Below are 17763 nucleotides of genomic sequence, written 5' to 3' on the forward strand. Positions count from 1 at the left end.
AAACAGACAAAGAGAACAGTATTCTGGTTGCCAGAGGGAAAGGGGTTGGGGGGATGTAAAAGTGGATAAAGGGGGACAAATGGTGATGGAAGGAGACGACTTTGGGTGGGGAGCCCATGATGCATTGTGCAGATGATGTACTACAGAGTTGCAGGTGCACTTGAAACCTGTATTATTTTATTACCAATGTTACCCTAATAAATTGAATAGAAAATTGAAAAACAAAAATACAGTTAAAGTGGAAACTCTCACATCCTGAATAGGTGCACACTAGGAAAGACAAAGATTTAGATGAGAAGCAGATCCCATAAAATGTCTCCACAGGCTGACACATTTGGCCTCTGCCCTCTGAACTGTTCTTCAACAGCCCTTTTATCAGATCTTCCAACTGGAAGGGCACTGCTCTGAGAAAGGCAGCTACAGAAACGACCAGAGGAAATTCTTGGGATTGAGGGTTAGACAAGCAGAATGAAATCACGCTGGGGCTGCAAAAAGGGAAACCCGTGTCCAGGACCCTGACCCAGCGGTCGTGCTTGCACATGCTCCTTGGGGACGGGCCCCCCACATACACCAACTCTGCACGTTTGCAGGGCAGGAAGCCTCTACGCTCGGCTCCCTCCAGCAGGACTGGGTGAAGTGTGTGCTTCATAGCTGAGAGGAGCCCTGCTTCCTGCACGCACCCCACAGCCTCTCAGGCTGTCACTCAATCTGGGGAAATGTGGGCTCAAGAAAGTAAACAAGGGCCCCATTGTGTGGGAGCAACAGGCACTCCTCCCTCTCAGTGTGGCTCAACACTGCTGCCTACACTGACAGTTCCTGATGAGTAGTCCAAAGGTCAGGCCCCAGCCATGTTGTCACAGCAGAGAAGTAGCCCAGCTCCTGGACAGACGTTCAGGCACCACGACAGAGCCAGGGCCCTTCTCTTTGCTCCCCTGATCTGGAAAGGTGACCAGCCCTCCTGTCTCTCACTCTTGTCCTATTAAACGCCCCTTCTCAGCCTCAGCTGAAAACGCTAACCCGTCTCCTTGAGGGTGGTGATCTCAGAGGTGCCAGTGCCATTTGCTGGTGGAACAGGGGGATCTCTGTTTTTGTCTCTGAAAGTGGAGAGATCTGAGCTAAAATTAAGATTGAGGAGCTGGGTGCTCAGGCCCGGCTTCCCTTTTGGTTTCCCTTGTTGGCTCCTGCACTGTCTCTCCCTTGAGGCCTTGAAAGTTAAGGCCTTTCTGGCTCCATGTTTTCATAAGTCTGTCATGTAACAACACTCGAGAGTGTTGACTTGCAAACACTATGAGAAATTGAAAAAGAGGTGGTGTAATTCCTATGCTTGGGAAACACAAAGGAAATATGATCAATAATGAATATGTATAAAAACTAAATATGCCAATAACAGAAGAATAAATAGAAAAGGCACTGTGAGTGGGCGTGTGCAGCAGGCACTTTCGCGCACACCTGTAGGTGTACAGCAAACAGCAGCACTGCCAACGCTGCGGCAGAGTCTGTGGCTTTCAGGGGATGTGCAGCTCAGCCTATGATGTCAACATGGTCAGAGGTGCTATTTGCTGTTTGACTGAAATAATGGCCTTAATTATGTGTGATTGTTTAATGGGAAGTTTTGAAATCCACCTATTCCTGTAAACACATCTCTTGAAAACAGAAATACTAAAAGGAGGATAAAATAGAGAACTTCTGAGAGCAACAAGATGAATAAGACATGAGCAGAGAAAATGAGATTGATTTAAAGATATTCACAAATATTTTAGAAAGGAGTAAAAAAAACTAAGCTTTCATACTTATCAGCATGCAAAATTTGCCCATGCTTACCTAAGAGAAGAGGAATCAGAAAGGCTAGGGATTATGTTGATATAAGTTATATCAAAATGTAATTAACTTTTTAAATAAAAATTATATTAATATCCATGAACTAATGGATTAGACTACTGAATTATTCATAACAGGATACTGTAGGCAGTGCACAACCAAGTCTCTCAGAAGCTAAACTTTCATATTGTAAATTTCAGCTACCAATGACATTAGAATGAGTTATTTTTAGCTCTGTGGGCTGATAAATATAACATTAGCACAACAGCATATTGCCAGACTTTCAATTTGAAAAACATGCTATGTATCAGCGAAACTTTTCTCCTAGTGTCAGAATATCTTGAACTTTGTCTCAGAAATGCCTGGGAACCCCACCCTGTTCAGAGTGGATTAAGGCTGATGGTTCACCAGGTATTAGCAGTGCTGTTGGACTGGGCTCCCGCTTCATCCTCTCTGTCTTGAGCTTTCAGTGTGTCAATGGTGGACCTTTGATGTTTGAATTTTGGTGGCATTGAATCTATAAATGCAATATTGTCATAAGAGTATTAGATAGTCCTAAGATTAACATGTGGTCCTCACACTTGTGAAACATTAATCAATGTCTTTAAGCAGTCCTTCTCAGCGTGGAGTCGTCTATTATAACTTCTCAACTGCTGCATTTCTTTAAATGAGGGTATTTGGGATGAGGAATTTGATCTTTTCAGGTGGCAAGTTGTATTATTCTTCATTTCATTAACCTCACATGTTAGTTTATCCAGCCAACTCTCTCCAATCTCAAGTTGTCTTTGAAGTTGTTAGTCTGGCCTTGTGGTCCTCCAGCAAAGCCTGCGGGTAGGCAGCAGCTGCAAATGCCACACTCAACTTCCTCACTTCACTCATTCTATCCTCGTGTCCTAAGGTGGGGTCTGAAAGGTACTGAAGACTGTATGTAAGGAGTGACCAGGACAATTTACAAGATTTATAAGTTCAAACATGGGAACACCATCTGTAGTGAAACCACAGGGGGTTTATTTGAAGAGACTATAAATGTGAAAGCACTTTTTTCCTTGAGTTGAATGACCAGCACTGGAGGGGAAATTGCAGAGCCATGCTTATGGCTTGGCATGTGGGAGTGTGATGAAGAATAAAGCTGGCATTTTTGCTTCCTTACCCAGACATACTTGTGCTCTGCAGACAGCAGAGGCTTCAGAGCCTGTGGATATAAATATGTGGCCTGTGGTGGCATTAGCTGAAATATATCAACAGATCTGAGATTGATTACTGGACATCACCATATCAATATCTGGGATGTTGGAAGCTCTGTAAAGGGTGGGCTGATCTGTGTTTAAAGTTGAGTTCTTGATCAAAGAGGAACTTCTGAAGGTTTGAGGTCTAGAGGGATACAATTTTAAAGAACTATTTCTATGTGTTAATTCTGGTGTGATTTCAATTTTTTGAGCTCCTGTTGAAATATTCTGAATGCTGTATTTGCAATTGGCAAGAGATTGTCATCTATTTAGTGAATTGTTGGTGATTCTGAAATAGTTATGTGAAGTGATGGACATGTAGATGTGAGAAGTCTGGTGGACCTCCTGATTTAGCTGCTGGTTTGGATATGTGACAGAGGATTAAATTTAGGATAAATGGTCAAGGGACCAGGTTGTAGCAATTGATAGAATCATCACAGGTCCTGTTCCCATTAATTCTATCCCCTTTTCTTCCTTATGGTGAAAGTTATGTGACTGCAAATCCAAGTTGACAGAAATTATGTGATTGCATAGAGGAGAAATTTCAGAATCACTTGATAGTCTTATTCACAATAAAGATACCTTGTACTATTCTGAGAAGAGCTAGCAGGCATTAAAGTTGTTACAATTGTGTAACATGACCTGGATACAACTTTCAGTACCTCAGGTTAACCTAATTTTCATGGTTCCTGGAATTACATTGATATACCCAGTGAGAATGTTGGTCAACTAGCAGTGTAAGACCTAATATAGATAGAATTTTGCTGTAGACTAAGTCAATGTCATTTAAAAACCTGAAGATCAACTGAAGTCTTCTTTAGAACATTTGTATACTGCTTGACCTGGACTATGTGTGTGGGAGACAATTCCAGGTGTAGTGGAAATAGTGCTCATCTCTTCAATTAAAGCATGTTTTTTCTCCATCCTTACAACGTACATCAATATAATGACTTCAGATTTGATATCTCAGCCCTGGGTTCCTCCACGCTCAGTCCCCACAGACCAGGTGAGGAAGAGAGTGAAAGAGGGGAGGGCAGTTGCATCACGGTCTCCAGGCTCCCAATTCAAGGCCCCAGCTGGCGTGGTCTCTCTTCTCTGGCAACCAGCCCTCTCTCTCCCTGCCTCCTCCTTTCTCCCCGACCTCTTATCTCTTTTGTGATGGATAGTCCTCATTATTTTTCAGATCATATTTATATCTTTATGTTTTCATATACATATACTGTATATTTTATATATTAATGAACATTATGTTATATTTTTATATTTTAATAAATAAAGTGTATTTTTCCCATAAACATATCGTGTATCTCACTAACACAGAATGAGTTACTAAATGGCTTTTCCCTAAAAAATATCTGTATTAGAATGACTTCAATGCCATTGTATAGACATTAGTTCTTATTGTTTTAATGACTATACGATTATCTGGTATGCAATGCATATTTAAACATTTCCCTTTTGAAAGACATCAGCCACTGATATCTAAAAATCTTATTATGGACTTTTTATCAACTCCCCAGAGACATTAATTTATTATTTAGTATGAAAAATTTATGTACAGAGTAAATTTTCAGATTTTTATGCTAAACCGTTCTACATAATCCTGAAAAAAGCAGTTGCCTATCTTAACGTCTCTTTTCTAATATATTAGCTCATTCATTTTGCCAACATCATGACCTAAATTAGTGATCTTCAATTTATTTAAATTACATTTTACTTGTTATCTGTGAAAAGTTAGCTTTTTTTGCATTTTAATTAATTTTAGGTCTTGTTTTATTTGTTTTAAATATCTATTCACACTTTTTGCCCATTTGCCAAACTGGCTATCTTTTGTTTCTTGATCTGTATGGGCTCTTATGTGACTATATGTCACCTGTTATTATAAATTATGAATATCTCGGTTTTCTTTTGTATGTCCAAATATGTTATTTTTAAAGTTTGTCCTAATTTTGTATTTGTCTTGGCCTTTCTCAAAGAGAGATTACAATTAAATTTTTTGTTTTCTTTGTTTGTTTAGGTTTAGTATTTCATTAATTTATAAAATTTTGGGCATAGAGTGCTAAATTCTTTTTTTCCTAAAAGTATCTCAAGTTGTTCAAACTCAAGTTTTTGAATATTTTATAATTTATTGTCTGATAATCTTAAGTAGCATTTTGGTTGTGTAGAACACCTCAAGTTATAGAATGATAAGCAATAATGAACATAGAATCTATCCTGATGGAATTCGAGTTTTTGGAAAAAATATCTATCAAAAAAACCACAGAAATTATTTTAAAATTAAAGTTGTGGTTATTCTACAAAAGGAAAGGTAAATTCTAAACATATGCTATGAAAAATATAACAGGGGTAACTGAACAAGTTTAGGAGTTCCCTAAAGTTTACCTAAGGAAGTGAAAATTAACCCAGGTATTAAAATTTGAATTTCTATTGTTATTTAGGTAAAGAAAAGGTGGAGAAATATAAAAATCCAGTCATATTAGCAGAAACAGACCCTTCAATTAAAGAAGACTGGTGTAGCAAGAGCTAAGAGATGGAAGCCAGCATGCTACCAGGTAGAGCTGCAAGGACAGGGCCTGAGCAAAGGCAGACAGTGTGAGAATCATTTATTATTTAAAATTAGGCAGACCTTGTAATTGACATAGATGTGCAGAGAGTGACATAAGAGAACTCCAGGTTTCTTTCTCTTTTAACAAGATGAAAAATAGTGACTTTTACCATTGTAAGAACAAGTTTGGGAAGATGATATTGTGTACTTTGAATTTACTTTGGAGGAGCTGAGTTTTAGTTGTTAATATGTGAAACAGTAAGAGGAGATGTTAACTGACAAGAAAATAAGTGAGCTGAAACTTGAGGAAAAAATATTTTCTGCACAATACGCATGTGTAAACACTTGCTTATAAGTGATCAAACAGTGAATGTGAAGAGACCAAGAATATATAGAATAAGGAAAGAAGTGCTTAAGAAGAAGAGAGTGAATATGCCTTTAAGAGCTCAATTACAAGAGAAATAAAAGGATCCATTTAGTAAAGTGAGATGACCTGGGACCAAAAGAGTGCTGATACCGCGGAGTCACTGGGGCAGAGGCCACATTGTAATGGCTTGAACTGGGAGAGTAAAATATAAGAAATGGAGATGAAATGCAGACAGCACTTTGAGAACTTTTCAGTTTTTAAATTTATTTTTTAATTGTTCTTCAGTTACAGCTGTCCCCATTTTTCCCTCGTTGCTCTCCCCTACCCCATCCAACCCCTGCTCCCAATGACTATCCCGCCCCATTGTCCTTGCCCATGTGTCCTTTGTACGTTTTTGCCCCTTGTTAACTCCCTCCCTGTCTTCTCTGGTCACTGGCAGTTTGTTCTTCATTTCCTTATCTCTGGTTCTTTTTGGCTCATTTGTTTGTTTGGTTGATTAGGTTCAACTTTTGGGTGTGATCACATGGTATTTGCCTTTCTCTGCCTGGCTTATTTCACTTAGAATAATGCTCTCCAGTTCCATCTATGCTGTTGTGAAGAGACCTGGACAGCTACATGCAAAAAATAAAACTTGACCACCAACTTACACCACACACAAAGATAGACTCAAGATGAATAAAAGACTTAATTATAAGTTGCGACACCATAAAAGTACTAGAGGAGAACATAGGCAGGAAAATCTCAGATATACCACACAGCAATATTTTCACTGATATGTCTCATTCTTTTTCTTAAAGAAGACCTTTTAATATTTCATACAATACTGGTTTGGTAGTAAGAAACTCCTTGAGTTCTTTTCTTGTCTGGGAAGTTCTTTATATGACCTTTGATTCTAAATGACAGCTTTGCAGAGTAATCTTGGTAGGTCCTTGCTTTTTATCACTTGGAATATTTCTTGCTGATCCCTTCTGACCTGCAAAGCTTCTGTAGAGAAATCAGCTGACAGTCTTATGGGGGTTTCCTTGAAACTAAGATTCTTGTTTTAAGATTCTCTCTTTGTCTTTAACTGTTTTCATTTTAATTATGATGTGTCTTGGTGTGGGCCTCTTTGGGTGTATCTTGTTTGGGCTCTCTGTGCTTCCAGGACTTGCATATCTATTTCATTGACTAGGTTAGGAAAGTTTTGTCATTGTTTTTTCAAATAGGTTTTCAATTTCTTGCTCACTCTCTTCTCCTTTCGGCATCCCCATGATGCAAATGTTAGTATGCTTGAAATTGTCCCAGAAGCTTTCTGCACTATCTCCAGTTTTGCATTCTTGTATCTTTTTGCTCTTCTGATTGGCTAGATTTTTTTGCTTTCTTGTAGTCCAAATAGCTGATTTGATTTTTAGCTTTACCTATTTTTATATTGATTCCCTGTAAATTATTTTTAATTTCAGTTAGTATATCCTTCATTTCTGACTGGTTGTTTTTTATGGTTGCTATTAAAGTTCTCAATTAGTTCCTAGAAGTTCTCAGTAAGTCCCTTGAGTATCCTTATAACCATTGTTTTGAACTCTGTATCTGGTAGTATGCTCACCTCCATTTCATTTATTTTTTTCTGGAAATTTCTCCTATTCTTTCATTTAGGATATGTTTCTTTATCTCTGCACTTTTTTCTTTCCTTATGTTTGTTTTCTATGTAATAGTTAGAGCCAGTTCATATTCCAGATTTTGTAGAATTACTTTGTGTACTCGGTGTCCTACAGGGTCTAGTGAGTCAGCCTCTTTCACCTAGGTGATGCAGGTGTGCCCTTGTGTGGGCTGTGTGCACTATTCTCTTATAGTTGAGTCTTGATTGTTGTTGGCATTACTGGGAGGGATTGACCCCAGGCCAATTGGCTGTGAGAATGAGCTACAACTACAGTGGAGGAGCTGTTGTACAGGAGCCAGCCCTACAGAGCAAGACATGCTTCAGTGGGACTTTGGTGCTCACCCAGTCTTCCCCTTGAGTGTGTGGTTCATGGTGGTGGTAAGGTGTGGGAGGGATGCCGGACTCTGGTCCCTGTCCAGATGCCAGCTGTGGAAGGGAGTGTGGACTCTGATTCTTGCAGGGCCTGTCCTGGGGTTGTCACGGATGGGGGGAAAAAATAAATCGTTCCAGACACTTCTCTGTCTGCCAGGAGAGGAGTTGGCTCTTCCCTCTAGTGGAGAAGGCCCCAAGCCCCTGTGTCGAAAGGCTCTTATTGAAAGGGTTATCAATGAGGTTAAGTAATAGGAATGTACAAATGATCTCATTACATCAGTATATTAATGTTCACAGAGAATAGATGATGTTGAGGAAAACAAATGCAGGAACACACTGATTTACATGGGTCTGAGAGAAGATGAGTAAACATGAAAGTGTAAACATAAGAGTGCCAAAGGGTTTAGGGTCAGGGTCTGTGAATAATGTAAATTTCCTTCCCAGCATGAGCTGGTTATCATAGTTTTTGAGGGAAAAACAAAGCATGCTTTGAAAAATTTATTTCTAGGCCTGATTTTCCCCAGGAACTGCCCAATTTAGGGCTATCTCCAGTATTGTTTTAAACCTGAGCCTGGCTGGGAAAGGGCAAGGCAGCCAGGAAATAAGGAGACTTCTTTCAGATAGAATGAGGACCCCAGCCATATCAAAGGTGTAGGGTGAGAGTCTTTCACCCTTTCTCTGTGTCTCCCAAGTTTTTTCCTGATGTCTGTCTTAGGTTGCCCCTTCCATTGAGGGATCTTACCCATTATTGACTAACCAGACATCCTCCAGGGCCAACAGGAGGGGTGTGAGGGAGACAGGGGCTGTGCCCCTGCCACGAGGACAGGTTTTGTCTCCTCAGTGGCCTTTTTTCCCAAGGCCTTCTTGATTAGCTCCAGCCTTGGGGCCTTGTCTCCTGTTGGCGGGACTACAGCTCCTGAAACCAAACAGGGCATTTCCCAAAACTAGGGTTGTAATCCCATGAATTCAAAAGCTGTCCACTGGATATACTGGTTCTGGGGCCTCCCAGCAGTTGCAAGGTCAGCCACCTCCTGTGCACCTGCCTGGGACAAACCAACATGAGCTAAGAGTGATCTGAAGGTATCTCTTTCTTGTGTTAGGCAGAGAGGTGCCCAGGGGAAGCCAACATGTGAACCAAGGCTGATTGTTGCTAGTGCTGGTCATGAGGCCACTTAGCAAGAGGTATAGGGTACACAGGGACCTGATGCTGCTTGTTCGAGAGATTTTAGGAGAGTTCAAAGAGTGAGACAAAAGAGGTCATTTGCATGGAATGCCACTGGAAATGGCTTGGTTGTGCTTACAAGTTGGCTGGGGTGGGGTATCAGGGAATCTCTGGGGCTGGGAGAACAGAGTGAGCCAGGTTGATGGAGACTCAGATATGGCTCCTGCCTTCCAGCTCTGTTTATATATGGGGGTGGGTCTCAGGAAAAAAACATGGCTTCTGCTAGCCCTTTGTCTGGCAGAAAGCTGCCTCCCCACCTCTTGCCCTTATGCCAGACAATTCAGTTCCTCCCCGTATGTCCCTAGTTCTTTTCCAGCTGCTGCTCCTGGGCTAGAGCTTATAGGGAGTAAGTTTAAGGAAGTTTGTGCATGGGCCCTTTAAGAAGTACTGCCTGGGACTCCAAGTGTCCTCTATCTCTTTTGGCCACAATCCCCACTTGTTTGCTGGTTTTCGCAGCCATAAGTTATGGGGACTTCTTCTCTGGCATTGAAATCCTGGGCTAGGAGGGCCCTTTGCTCCTCAAGGGAATTTCCATAACCGAGATCCTTCCCAATTTTTATCTGACACATGTGGGTATGTGACTAACCTGCTCTGCATCTCCTACCACTTACTCATCTTGATGTGGCTTCTTCTTTAAACCTCTTGTTGTAGGACTTCCATTAAGCTACATTTGAGGTGGGCTTAAATGATGGTTGTAGTTTAGTGGTTGTGGGAGGAATCAAGTACCACATTTACTTATGCTGCCATTCTTGACTAGACATCTAAAGCAATTTCATGTTTAGTGGCAGCTTGTTTATATATGATAAATCTGACCTGTTTAAAAGCACTTGGCATTGTAGACACTGAAAGAGAGAAAGAGATAATTAATTTTATTTATAAGGTAATAATATTGTTGAACACTGGGATCAAAAGAAATTTAAGGGAGTTAAAGTATTGACAGAAGTAAAAACTATTATGGAATCAAGCCAGATATAGAGAAAGGTGAAGGAAGAAGCAGACTGACACATTAGAGTAGAATGGAGTTGGAGACAAGGCTGAAGAGGCTAATGCCATCAGAGAGGCTAATTCTATGTTCATGTCTGAAAGAGATGAACCACTAAGGTACAAAGGTAAGGGTGTTTGTGAAGGGTGGTAATCCTTTAACAATCCTTTAATTTTGAGTTAAGTCATATGTAGGATATAAAACTGACACTTATAAACACAGATAACAATATGGTGGTTACCAGAGGGTAGTGGGGTAGGGGGAGTAAAGGACAAAGGGGACCAAATATATGGTGACAGAAGATGATTTGAATTTGGGTGGGGGGCACACAATGCAATGTACAGATGATGTATCATAGAAATCTATACTTGAAACCTATGTAGCCTTATTAGCCAATGTCATCTCAAAAAATTAAATAAAAAAGACAGTTTGGAGATGAAACATATGACAAAGACCAAGGTGTTCCCATGGGAGTGGCCGGCTGAGGCACAGTGCAGAAGTCACCTGGAGATGAGGAGGCAAAGGGACTGAGTGGCCAGGTTGTAGGAGGTTCGTGAACATGGACACTGACGAGTCAGAAGGCTGTGAGTCGTCATCTCTGGTGAATAAAGAGGATGCCTGGGAGGACCTAGGCAACACTGAGGGGAGGGTGTCCCCTATATTTTACAATATGAGAACAATTCCTCAGAGGCATTGTAAGTGGACAATGTAAATGATACACTTAGAGGTGTATTTGTCCCTTCAGGGGGGCCCCAAAGTCTCATGTATTCTGGAGGTGTGTGATGAGATCAACTGACTTCAGTTTTGTATGAGGACTTCCTGTTCAAATCTTAAGTGACACATAGATGAGATAGTTTTTTCCACTGTTGTTTCACTCTGAGCCTCCACAAGGCAGTCTGTGAAGGTAACAGATATTGTTTATTTTGGTCCTGAATTTATGTTTTTAAAGTTCTCTTTTTATTACCCGTCTCTAGCAGGCTCTTTCATGAGAGCCACCTGGCTTTCCCACTAAAGGATGCACGACTTTCTGGCTGACAGAAGGTATGTGTCACTGCTCTCCTGTCTCTCTACTAGCCCATCTCTTACAGTGGGAGAAATAAAGTCTACATGTGATGCAACTGAAGGTCAATTAATATACAGCAAAATCAAGTGGAACATTAGTGCTTTTATTTGAATAATTCAGGGTAAAACCAACCATAAAATATGAAGTATGTTGAAGGATTTCATAAAGTATTCAAGTTATTGCCTGGAGGAAACTAATTAAGTGCATGCACTCATGCATAACTGTGTTTATAAATCAAAATAATTTAAAGTTGAACCTATACATATCATGGAAAGGAATAATTCATTTTGGATTTTTATAATCAGCACAAGGTGGGTTTTTTTGGTATAGTAACATGTTTATTTATATTTTGCTTAATCTTTCTAAATAGATGTTTAAAAATAATTTATTGCATGATATAGGGCAAACACAATTCCTTATACACTTACTTTGAATAAAACCAGCTTGGTTTTTACTAAAAATCAGGATGAAGTAGTTTCTGTAAAATGTTAAACTAAACTTAATTATAAACAGTCAAAGTACTTTTGAAAATTTGAACAAACATGGCAAAAGTGATCTATCATGCTGATTAAAAAGATTCCTGCTTATTCAGTTATTTTACATGATATAACTGAATCAGAAATAATCACATGGAAAATGTGACTAAAATAATAATTGAGATAATAAACATTTTTGATAGCTTATGTATCATGTGGAGTGCTAAATTTTACATGCAACATTTCTTACATATAAATTTCACTTCAGATCAGTGAAGTAGGTTATTTGATATGAAATAATTTTTTAGAAGTCACACATTGTAAGTTTCAAAGCCAGAATTAAATCCTGTTTCTCTGACAGCAGAGTCATTTACTGAATTATTAAATTTTATTTATTGGTTTATTGCAATTGGTTAGTGCACTTTCAGTGACTTCGACAATGAAAGGATCTTTCTAAAAGGTTAAACTACAATATTCTTCCATAAATGACCTATACTTCATCATTTTATTGGTTCAAACATACCCATTAAATCAATGATCAATTCACTTTATAAAATAATTATTTTTAATTTTTTGGTTGTTTTATTTTCATTATTTTTTTAGGTTACAGATAAGTTTAGTGTATCATGTAACATTTACCAAGATATAAAATATTTCTTTAAATTTTTACTTATTTCTCAGAACTCATCAGCCATTCAAATTAAATAATCTTTTGGTAACTGCTTCAATAAATAAATGTAAGTCACTAAATAAAGATAATTCAGTGCAGGTAATTAATGTATAGCCAACACTAATATATTACACCATAAAGCATTCAGTCTTTAATTACTGTAGGATGTTACAATTTTCATTAATATTGTTTATTTTTTCTAATAAAGCATTTAATTTCTAGAAGAGACATTTTAATGGTGTCAAAATATTTCTGTGGAATGTGACTTTAAATTAATGAGGATGTTACTATTCATGTACTTCTTTATTCCTTATTAATTACGTCTTTTAAATGCTCCAACAAATAACATAGCAATCAATTTAGAGTATATTTAAAAAATGTATTTTACCATGAGATGCTTATTTAAACCTGTAAGGAATTTAGAATGAAAACTTTAGGTTCCCCAACTAGGAAATGAGCCCGATACTCACCCTCTACCCCGCCCACTGTTACTGTGAAGGATCTCTTCACTGCATGTACCATTTATTCGTAAGCACACATACTGTAGAGCACAGTCTCAGACACTTCTCAGCTGCAGAGATGAGTGACCAAAGGCTAACCTACACAGAACTGAATCTGGTGAAGGACTCAGACAGACAACAAATGAAACCAAAGGGCACCGAAGGCTCCATTCCAGTAACTGAGCAGGAAATAACCTATGCAGAACTAAATCTTCAAAATGCTTCTTAGGATCTTCAAGAGAATGACAAGAATGAGCACTGCAAATGTAACACATTTAATAGGCACACAGTTTAACTGTTCTAGGATGTGCAGCTGGGGTGCAGAGGTGTGAGGAAGAGTAGGGAATAAGCTAACATATCTTGCATTTTAAAGATCAGAACTTGAGGACGGGATACAGTATTCCAAGATGAAAGCTGAGGCCTAATTTTATTCAGACATTGTTGTAAGTTGTCACCTTTGACCAGTATTTATGAAGCATTATATTTAGTGAAAATTCAATGACATATTCTGAAAGGAAGATTGCAGTGGTAGATACAGGTTTGGAGTCCAAGTTTATTTATATGATTACCTGTGCTTGGGAGTTCTCTCTGTCTAAACGATTGTCTCCATCTCTCCTTCCTCAGTGCTTCCTTTCCTCTCCTTGCAGATTCCCCCATCACCTCGAGAGAGGCTTGTTTCTGGGCTCCTTGGGGCCCTCTGCCTTGTCCTTATGTCTGTTGTGGTAACAATGACTGTAATTCCCTGTAAGTAAATTTTTGTAGGATTATACAGAACTTTTTACTTTTCCTTTCATCAGTACCTCTAAACACTTCAGAATTACAGAATCTCATTTTAAAGTGTGAGTATAGACTAAATGAAGAATGATTATATTGAATTTGTTAAATGCATGAATAACAATGACTGTAGAGATTATTTTATATATTCACATACTCTGTTTTTTTTATTGTTCAAATACATTTGTCACCACTTTCCCCTGCCCCTGTGCCCTACTCCCTCCCTCAATCCTTTCCCACTTTGGCTTTGTCGGTGGGTCCTTTAACTCAAACACATGTTTTTAAAGACTGGAAGACCTTAGAGATACAAATTCATTTTGAAATTGGTTAAACAAAATAGTATAATAGATAGTAAAGTTTGGTCATATAATCTTTTAAAATATTTCCCCCTAAATGTTTATTACTTTATTCACTTTCTTGGTAAAACAAACTTTATTCCCGATTATTATAATCCTAAACAATATACCATATTTCAAAGTATTATGATTTATTTAAATTAATTTTTAAGAATTGACTTTAATTTTTGTAGCTACTATAATACTGGAGCAGAAAAATTGTACCCTGAAAACAAAAATGCAAAAAGGTATGTAATTTTCAAAGTTCTGATGCTTGTAGAGTTTATATTTTGTATCTATCTTTGGCTAAGCAAAAATGATAGTAGGTTCTTGGGGGGCGAGGAATTTGGATTATGAAATGGGTTATAAATGTTAATAAATAATGATTTAGAGGTGTGTTCTTTCTTATTCAACTATATAAAGACATATTCATTTAAAATCACCATATCCACTTTTGTCCATTGGCTCAAATTTCCCACTTTATACTATGACAAGAGATAAGTAATTTTACTATTCTTAAGAAGTGGTTATATTCACAGACATTTGAACATGGATAGAGTGGATATCTTTATTTGTGTGTTTGCTTTATATGGGCACATAAATTAAGGGGTGAGCAGCAGACTTTTCTCTCTGTGTGTGTTTGAATGTATTTTGCTTTATTTGTACCAGCCTGTGATGACACAGATATATTACGTACAAATATGTTTATACTTGTGCAATTATGTAAGTCATTTTAATTTTTAACTTCAGTTATTATTGGGTAATAATTCATAATCTTTCCTCAGCACATCCTTGTGGTCCTTGTCCACTGGAGTGGTTTACATATTCCAACAATTGCTATTACATTAGCACTGAAGAGAAGGCATGGAATGAGAGTTTGATGGCCTGTGCTTCTAAGAACTCTAGCCTGCTCCATATAGATAATGGAAAAAAAAAGGGTAAGTATCAAACATTTCATGTACTTTATTAAAGGCTTATTTCAGTCAAGGTTATATTTGCACAGTTCATCCATATTTTTGTGCATATTTGTACTTATTTAAAGTTTTATAATCCATTTTGTTAAGCTGTATATCAGTGATGCACATTGTTTTTCATAGAAAAGCATTCTATATATGCTTGGTTTCTAAAATAAACTTTGCTACTTAATTTTACCTTACATCAAGGACACTAATCATATCGTAACTGAGCAGGTTGATGACACAGGGGATCGAACCGTGTGATGACAGATCATGTCACAGGATGGAGCTGGCGGTCCCCCCAGCCCTGCTCCTGTGTCTTCATTCTCTCACCCCTTCTCCTCCTTCGCCACTTACCCACTGGGCTGACTTTTAATGTTGTATAGTCTCCTTGTTTGTTTTTGAACCTCATATAAATGATATCATACAGTATACATTTTTCTCCCTTTCTCTTTTAATTCCCATATGCTATTGTTGCATTTTATCTATTACATATTGCATCTATCTGCAGCTTGTTAATTTTAACCGCTGTGTTACTTGAATGTAACATTTTAAAATCCATTATATCTGACATTTTTCATTGAGATGTGAGTCTCATGCCCTCAGGGATAAAGAGCCTTGCTGGGTCCATTACTTGTAGTCATAAAATCCCCTCTGCTGGCCCCACTTCCAACCTGCCTACCCTGGTTTCTCTTAGGGAAAGAAGAAGCTTTGCTCTGATTGCTTTTGTTAGCAAGAGTGCTGATGGGTCACCCTATAGGCCTGTCTGGTGTTGCTGAGCAGGATTCCCTCTGCAAAGTAGGGGAGAAATGGCTTCCTTGAGTCACCTCCTATTGCCAGGCTGGGTATTGAGAATCATCAGGCCTGAGTTACTTTCCTCAGTTGGTGAGGATATAAGATACTCTGTCACTTTGTTGTTCCCTAATCCTGGAGTACCAAATCAGTTTCTTTTCTCTTTCCACCTTTCATAATTCTCTTTGACTTTTATTTTTTCATTAGTACTAGAAATTATAGTTGTAGTTATCAGAGAAATTAGTCTCTGACATCTGGACCATTAGATTCCACCAACACAGAAACAGATCAGTTAGGGCTTATCCGGGTAAGGAATGGTGCCTGGCTTCCATAATTTTTTTATTTTTATGCTTTTTATTTTCTTAATTACTATCCCTTAATACATGAATATTTTTTTTAAAACAAGATCTCTGAGAAATAGTAAAAACTACATTGATTTAGTTATGGTATCAAATACATTATATAAGTATTTGGAAACTTATTTAAAGCTTTTACTATGTTAGTTTTATCAGCATGGGTAACAACTAAATTACATGAATCAGGGTTTTCCTTATTAATCTAAGAAGAAAAATGTAAGTACTAAGCATAAATGTTTGAAATAATTTTAAATCAAATGTACAAACATTGCTGAAAATTGTCATTGCTGACAATATGAAAATTGATTTTAATATATCTTTAATAAAAGTTGTAATATACTTTAGCATTATATAAGGATTCAACACTCCATTCTGTTCTCAAAATGAGAGATCCTATGACACAATACACTACTTGTATTTTAAAAAATGCAATGCAGGCTTTCATAATGATTATTTAAATAGTTTTTAAAAAAAGTTTACAGTGGGAATTTCTGAGTGCCATATCACTTTCATCATGCACTGGAGTTTTTCATAGAAGCAGTGATCACCCATGGATGTTGATCAATGGTTCAACTCCCACAGTAGAGTAAGTTTTTCTTTTGTGTTACATAAAAGGAAAATATAAATGAGAACAATTCAGAAGGGTGTTATTAATACATTTGTTTAAGTTGAACAAATAAACATAAACATAAAGAATGATGTTCAAAGTTAATGCAATTTTGATATAAATATTAAATAAATACTACTGAGTTGTCCTATAAGCAACACTTATTAATAAATAAAATATCATTACCCACTTTTAAAATAATCTTCTATTACATTTACATGGAAAATGCTATTTATTGTTTCATCGATTGCCTTCACACAATGTAACAACAAAATTATGCATTTTTCTCCATTACAGGATTGCAGACCTATCAACTGGTAAAGGTAACTGTGCTGTGCTACAAAAATATGGCTTCACATCAAGTAGTTGCGAATATTCAAAAATATATACTTGCAAGCATAAGCTTTTTGGTTAAAACGCTTGAGTAGGATTCTGCCAGATAACTTTATTTTTCACAAAATGGAAATTATGATTGCATAAGTCTTTGAATGAATTATATTATTTGTTCTAATAATGAAAAAAATTCCATAACCACCATTGGAAAATAATATACACATCCAAAAATACAGATATCATTACCTTTAGTACTATAGTATAGTACTAAAGCCTAATACTATATTTGAGTCATTCAACTTTTCTAAAAGATACCATGTTGTTTGAGTTAATTGAAATGAAATATTGAAAATAGGGAAACCTGCTGAGGCAGAAGTGTTTTAATGTTTGCCAAGGGCTGAGATTATATGGAAATAGGAAATGACTGATGATTGGTTCATTGCTTCTTTGGGGGCTAAAAATCCTAAACTCTAATAGTGGTGATGGTAGCAAACTTGGTGAGTATACTAAAAGTTACCAATATACATATTCTAAATAGATGAATTTAATGCTTTGTAAATTATACCTCAATAATACTTTTAAACACTTGAAGTTATGTCTGGAACTGCATTTAAACTTTAAGTAATTTATAAAGATTAGTCATTTTACAATATTGACTCTTCCAATCAATATTATACTTTATTCTTCCATGTATTATAGCAAGTTTTCTTTAATTCTTTTTACTATATTCTTAATT

At 37.3% G+C, this 17763-nt stretch overlaps 1 pseudogene; it reads left to right on the forward strand.

Annotated features, from left to right (window-relative positions):
• The first annotated feature begins 12953 nt into the window (after window positions 1–12953).
• On the forward strand, window positions 12954–15982 carry LOC129084613 (NKG2-A/NKG2-B type II integral membrane protein-like; annotated as a pseudogene).
• Window positions 15983–17763: the final 1781 nt, after the last annotated feature.

The sequence above is a fragment of the Pteronotus mesoamericanus genome, unplaced genomic scaffold (genome assembly GCF_021234165.1).
Source record: "Pteronotus mesoamericanus isolate MK-2021 breed Mesoamerican mustached bat unplaced genomic scaffold, CSHL_Meso_final scaffold_21, whole genome shotgun sequence".
In the NCBI taxonomy this organism is placed as follows: domain Eukaryota; kingdom Metazoa; phylum Chordata; class Mammalia; order Chiroptera; family Mormoopidae; genus Pteronotus; species Pteronotus mesoamericanus.